The sequence below is a fragment of the Bidens hawaiensis genome, unplaced genomic scaffold (assembly GCF_021521415.1).
Source record: "Bidens hawaiensis isolate Kalapana, Puna unplaced genomic scaffold, B.hawaiensis_p1.1 tig00001511_1, whole genome shotgun sequence".
Taxonomy (NCBI): Eukaryota; Viridiplantae; Streptophyta; class Magnoliopsida; order Asterales; family Asteraceae; genus Bidens; species Bidens hawaiensis.
Window position 1 is genome coordinate 2811638 of NW_027491085.1, and position 7369 is coordinate 2819006.

Sequence of the window (7369 nt, forward strand, 5' to 3'; positions counted from 1 at the left end):
TGGCATCTTACCTGATTTGAGAATACTATTGAACAGAGTAGTTAACCACATGACTCCTTCCTCCCCCAGACACTTCCACACCTCGATGGGTATGTTGTCTGGGCCAACCTCCTTAGACCTTCCCATCCTCCTAAGTGCATCCTTCACCTCTTCTCGTGTGATCCGTCGGCAGTAGCAGTTATTCGATTGTTGTCGTTGAAAGTTTGTGTAACTACCGAAATCATCTCCCCCACCCGTCGGCAGTAGCAGTTATTCGGTCTAAGGCGGTTGTCTGGGCCAACCGCCTTAGATCTTCCCATCCTCCTAAGTGCATCCTTCACCTCTTCTCATGGACATACGCTCCAGAAAAGAAATCATCTCCCCCACCCGACGAGAAGGGTAAGGAGGCATGATTAAATTGAGAACCAGACTGTGGAAAAGTTTCATCAACCCTAAAACCTCCCGAAGTATCTTCAGGATTCTCTTGTTGAGAACCAGTGGCTTCAACAGTTTGGAACAAATGGTCCAAAGACCCGAAAGTTATTGATTGAACGTTAGATCCCTCCTCGACTGCCTCAACAAGAGGAGTAACTGGTTTTTCCGTCTCCTTCTCCGGAGGAGGTGATGGTTGTTTCTCAAAAGTCGGAGTTGGCTTGGATAGCTTACCAATCACCGGACGCTCAGCAATGGATGGATCTGCATAACAAAATCATAAGTCAGATCCCACTGTCATGAACAATCAAAATTAACAAGTAAAGACTTACCTTTCACTGTCCCCAAACGCTCAGAAAGGTTGGGTGGTAATGGTTTCCTCGGACGATGTGTCCGGTGTTTCTTGGCTTTTGGCTCTTTCCCGGCATCCGCGGCACTGGTGCCCGCGTCACTTGCTTGAGATGCACGAAGGGATCTCTTCCGGTAAAGCTCTGTCAACAAGTGAGAAACAGATGAAACTTCAGGAGTATCATCTGAGCTTCCTTCCCCAAGGACGACAGAATCGTCACTTAAAGTAACAACTATCCCATCGGAAGTTAGCGCGTTAAGAGGTGGAGGATTCAGGATGTACGCACCTGTTTCAAAGATAGCGTCCGAGACAACTGGTTCGGCACGCACTTTAACCGGAAAGAGGAAATACTGGGCAGTCTTCTCCAATATGGGCGTATGTTTCACATCGCGAATAGTTTTACTCACACAGCCCTTGTCATCTTCTAGAGCGTTCAACATCGAGCCAAAACCTGAAAACAAACAGCAAATGTCACTAACAAAACCGCAAAAACACAAAAAGGTGGGAAAAAGCAAAAACAGTAAGACTTACGGCCGTTTAATTCAACGAAAACGGGCTCCATGAAAGGTGAAGACCACAACCGGCTCATCCCCACCCATACAAGGGCCTCCTCGGGAAGCGATCGTATCGGAGTGGGTGATGCGGTCAGTTTATGGAACCAGTCACGTTTCTCGTGAGCAGCCGGCGTGATGTCAATAAGAGCGTCGTTCGGAGAGCGACGAACCATGACCTCCGGTATCACGTCCTCGGAGATCCAGAAGAATTTTTTCTTCTAATCCTTGGAAGTTTCTTCAATAACATTACCGATAGTTCTATCCGGCAAGCTATGGCAAGTTTACCATCCGTTCCGATTTGCCATCTTATAGAATACAGCAAATCGATCCAGCCGAGGTACTAAGTCATGTGCCATACACACGAACTCGAAATGTCGAATTCGCATGACAGCACGCGGGTGAAGTTGGGACAAATGAATCCCAAACGCCTTAATCACCCGTTGGAAGAACTTTGTGACGGGAAGACGGAAGTTCCTATGCTCAAAATAATCGGCATATAGCGCCATCTTTCCTGGAAGTGGAAAGCTGGCTATAGAACCAGTAGAAGGGAACTCCGGTCCCCACTCCTGAGGAATACCATAAGTCGTGATAAGTTTCTGGTATTCCCCTTGGTCCCAACAGACTTCTATTTCATCGACCTCAGATTGGGCAGGTGCCATTGAAAACGCTTGGTAAAAATGTTTGGATTAGTTCAAAGGAATCAAAAAGAAAGATGGAAAGATAGAAGAAAGTAAACAAGTTCGTAATCAAGATTTGAAGGCGATAAAACTTCAAAAACAAGTTAACTCTCTCTATTTATACTCACCGCAATTAATGCGATGGGATATGAACAGTAGAGAGAGGAAAAACCGTCCAGTAACATATCACCACGTCACGCGGGAAATTCGAAAAAGAGAAAAAGTTGTACAGTCGGGTACAGTAACAGCCGTCAAAAACGTCATGTCACCTGCACAAGCGCCTGCGAGTGGTCAACGTGTCCTTTTCATGATTATCCACAAACAACAAAAGATATTTCCCACCAACTTGTAAAGTCAGAAACCCCCAAATCCACATCAAGTCCAGAATTTCATCCGCATAAAATACTTCACACGGAAGAAACACTGGACTGGGGGGACTTATAGAGGTAGGGTACCAAAAAGACCCAAATACCCTTAAATAATGCCCGCGGGTCAATCAGAAGTCCCTCATAAAGCACCCGCATGACATATAAACTATCCGCATAATCAGTTGAGGAAGAAACACTCTCATAGCACATGCGGAAGCGTAATAGCACCCTCAGAAGTCATCCGCAAGAAGGAATAACCTTCCGCGTAAATGGCCACGAGGTAATGCTCCGGGACAGCTGTCACCTTCTAGAAGATTTACCAAGATGCTTTCTTGGGTAATAAATGATCTTTGAGCCAATTAGCCAATGACACCTGGCAAGGTCGTTATAACCGTGCACATGGCCAATATTCCCCCGATAACCAAAGATAAAGAGACACGTGTCCAGGTTGTTATACATGCACATGCAACGTATAGGATGAACCTATCACATAAAAACACGTGTCTAGACGGTTATGCAGGCATATTCTTAAGGGATAGCTGGCCCAATCACCTTCCCACACCCTTCGGCTATAAATACCCTCTCGATCATCATGAGGTATTCATACACAATCACGGTACTCTCTCAATTTACTTAAGTACTTCATCTTTCCATCAGGACTGTACTTATTCTCACGCCGGAGGGTGGTTACGGGAAGACCCCCCCCCCCCCCACCTCATCCTTCCCGTAACGAGCTCACGGTGTTTTGTTTTGCAGGATTCACCTCATTGGACTTTGGGAGTTGTGTTCGTATCGTATTGACAGTTAACCGTATCCTACCCTGTGGACTCATCGGATCTAAGACCCATTAGTGGGGAGTAGATCTGTGTTTCTTCATAATTGAACCAATTTGCAAATCAATTGGTTTCTTAATCATAGGAGTTGGGCTAAGCAACAATCGAACACCAAGTGGAGAAAGCAACTCTACACTCTCCAAACACATGATTCACTAACTCGATGTTTAAGTTACAAAAAAGAACACATAATAAATCGAACATTCAAACCTTCGTTGCAAATGTTCTTCCTGGTAGGGAGTCTATTAAGTAGTATCTATACCATTTTATTTATTTTTCTAGGAACCAGTTGTTCTATAGGTTGGCATATTCCCTTCCGGTAGAGGTTAAACGAGTCTAATTGGCTAATCTTGTTTATCTTAACGAGCTGAATATGTTGAGATTGAGTTTGACTTGTAAATAAATCGAGGCCGCTTATTTGCTTCTTAAGAAAATGCCTTTTATTACACACACAAACAAATAATATAAACGCCAAACAAGCAAGCTTACACAAAGCCATTGGAGCCAATTTCGAATGGCTTTTTTCAACAACCCTAATGGGAACGAAAGATGTGTTATAAAAGTTTCATAGGTTTTACTAAATAAAAATAAGTATATATACATATAATTTGCTAGTGTTTTATTCTAAATGTGGCAAATGTTAAGATGTGTAACGCTCGATTTGTTTTCTAGTACAACTAACATACAAATTTAAAAGGTTAATTTTCCAGGTTCGCATTTGAACTGGTTCTCACAAAAAATCGACAATCCATAACAACTCATCCAAAAAGTTTACAACGATCACAATCCTCAAAGTTAGAGATCGACAACCGAAATTACGGTCTATAACCCATTAAGCTACAATAAATAGAAGCCAATTAGGCTTAGATAACATTATTGCCCATACAATCTGTTAATAATGAGAATTGAATATGTTTATAACTTTTATATAAAACACACAAAAAGATTAAAATTTGTGTTGAAATGTTTTATTTGTTTGGAGGATAAGTTTAAGGGCAACCAATTAGCCATACAAAATCTAAAGATCCATTACAGTTATGTATTGGGCCTTATCTTCGACTCGGATATGCATACATGTAGTCTTAGGGGCTGTTTGGTACATTCAGATCTGAATGAGTAGATCTAAATGAGTCTCTGTCTCATTCAGCAACAACAATAAGTCTGAATGATTCAGACATAATTTTAGTCATTCATATGTTTTTCTGTTTGGAACCAAACAGTCTTAAGTCTCAATGAATCAGATGTTTACATCTGAATGGTTCCATTTAGATGTAAACAAACAGCCCATTAGTAAAAACCATAAATTGTGATAGGGTGTGATGAGCGTTTTCGGTACTGGTACCAATTAGTACAGGTATCAGGTATCGAATTTGGTATCGATTCGGTACCAAGGATTGAGTTTTCGGTACTAGTACGATACAAGTATTTTCCGAATTTTGCATGAAATACAGTTACCGAACCTAACATTTCGTTACTGGTACCGGTACAAAAATTTGCGATTTTCGGTAGCGGTACGGTACAGATCTCATTCCTAGGTGTGTTGGTGATTTATTGCTAAATTACCAGTATTCATAGTAACGTGTGGGCATAGAGTTCGCTAACAAATCGGCTTAACTTGAAAACTTTTAACAAGCCGAAATTGGATCTTGGACTCGAGTTTGCTAGGAAAAAGATAGATCCAACTCACTGCTTAACAAGCCAACACGTTTAAAAGACTTGCCAAACTTCATATCAAATAATTAGATGTGTATCAACTATCAAGTTAAGAAGGCCCGTAGAATTATAGCTTACAACACCCTAAATTGTATCATGTTAATAACAATTGGAAGTATAATTTAATTTATGATAACATAAACAAACATATGCAGACTCTGGATCACTCGTAAATTAGTGTTTAGGGGTGAGAAAAAATTCCTTACTCTTAGAATTCTATTTTTTTTAAAATAACAGTCTACACCTTAATTCACATAATCCGCCTATTACATGATTTAAACACTCAACCACCAAAGTAATGAAACATATATTACACCATCACATACTATTGGTCAAAATATTATTATTATACTTAAGACATAAATATTTAGTTTAATTTACTATATACATAAATTGTGTATTATAATATAATATCCTTTTTACGAAATTAACTAAATAACATTGACTCAGTTAAAACAACACATATAGTCTGGCCAGAGTAAGACAACGAGACACTCCAAATTTAAAGACTGCAGTAACCTAACATACAAATAAATCGTCGTTCAAATAACAATTTAGTTATGACTAAAAAGAATTTTATTTATTGGATTATTGGATTAAAATAATCTCACATTTAATGTGTTGGCCAATAATAATCTCACCTGAGTTATTTCCCTCTGGCAGTCCCACCTTTTACATGTTTTGTTTTATGATCTCCCGTTAAAAAAATTAACGGGGTTATGTTTTTGCTAACGTGGCTAATGACTTGGCATTTTAAATATTGTATTTGATATGACTTGGCATTTTTGCTGACGTGGCTAACCCAACCCACCTCCTGTCTCCCTCTTCTTCCTCCTTTGCCACCACCACCGTCCGTCTTTTTCGATGAAGGAAAGCCACCTCCAATCCCACCGGAAACCACCACCAACACAGCCGGCTCACACTATCTGCAAAATCGGTGGAATAGTCCTACCTTGGAAAATCCTTGAAAGCCCTAATTTCCATCTCAACTTAATTAATTAACTAAGTTTCGTTATGGAGCTGCAAAATTCCAAGGATGAGAGCTCAAACCTTGAGCAAAGCCAACGAATATGGAAAACGGACGCACGGTAGAGTGTTGATTGTCGCGGCGAAGGAGGCAAGTAGTGGTAGAGCAGGTAATGCAAATGGAGGAGCTTAATCGGAGATGGAACTTTGGTGAGTAAATCTGGAATTGATGTTTCAGACACTAGCAAGAAAACAAAGTGTATATCTTCAAGTTGATGAACATGGAGGTGGATTTTGGTGAGTAGCAATTTAGGGCAAAAGTTTTGGGTTGGAAGTATGTTGTGACAATGGAGCTTGGATGGTTAAAGTAGCGTAGATGAAAATGTTGGTGGTGGTTTCCGGTGGGAGTGGAGTGGCTTTCGTTCATCGGAGAAGACGGACGGAGGTGGGTTGGGTTAGCCACGTCAGCAAAAATGCCAAGTCATATCAAATACAATATTTGAAATATTTAAAATGCCAAGTCATTAGTCACGTTAGCAAAAACTTAACCCCGTTAATTTTTTTAACGGATGATCATAAAACAAAAAACATGAAAAAAGTGGGACTGCCAATTGACCAACACATTAAAGGTGATATTATTTTAATCCAATAATCCTTATTTATTTATTTATTTATTTATTTCAATCACATTTTGGTTTTTCCTTTTCCCAAACAATATATTAAAACTAAAATCAAGAAATTGATCATGAAAACAACAATCCAAACAGTTATATAAAACATGATCTCTCTTTATTTAATTATAATAACAATTCCGGCCACTAGAAAGTATCACCGGAATCATTACACATTAGAAGATCGTAAAAAAAACAACTTAATCAGTGCCTTTGAACGACACCAGTTGCCTAAACTTCTGCCACGGTACATCCCACACAAGTGCCACGTAATCATTCTCCGCGCTTCCTTCCGCCGCAGTGATCGTCAGGTTGTAATTCATTCCCGCGACCACTTGACTCTCTCCTTTAATAATTTTCCCAAACTTAAGAGACGCGTGGTTCTCTTTGTTGTGTTGAGTCACAGCAAACTTCCCGATGTCAACTACCTGAGGGTCGGTGACATCGGGAATTGGTGCCCATCCGCCCATAGGCGTCCCCTCGCCCAGTGAGGCGGATGGGTTAAAGAAGTAGAGGAGTAAGAGGAATGTGATGAAGAGGTTATGGTTAAGGTTATGCATTTTGGAAGGATGATTGAAAGGTGTCGGTGGTTAGTTGTGTTGATATAGAGAAATGAATGTTAATAATGTCATGTGAATTTAATGCACACTGTTGTACCTGCCTTCAGGATTTGTTTTTACTTATGACTTATGAGGACGTGTGTGTCGTGTCAAGCCCGTAAAACTCACGTTTAGGATTTGCTTGTTATGTTGGGTCCGTAGTAGTATCCGTCATCTAAGTATTTTTTTTTTCATTTTTTCTAAAAGAATTGGTGATTTATTATAAAA

At 40.2% G+C, this 7369-nt stretch overlaps 1 pseudogene; it reads right to left on the bottom strand.

Moving 5' to 3' along the window:
- Positions 1 to 6742: 6742 nt before the first annotated feature.
- On the bottom strand, positions 6743 to 7102 carry LOC143581842 (cysteine proteinase inhibitor 5 pseudogene; annotated as a pseudogene).
- Positions 7103 to 7369: the final 267 nt, after the last annotated feature.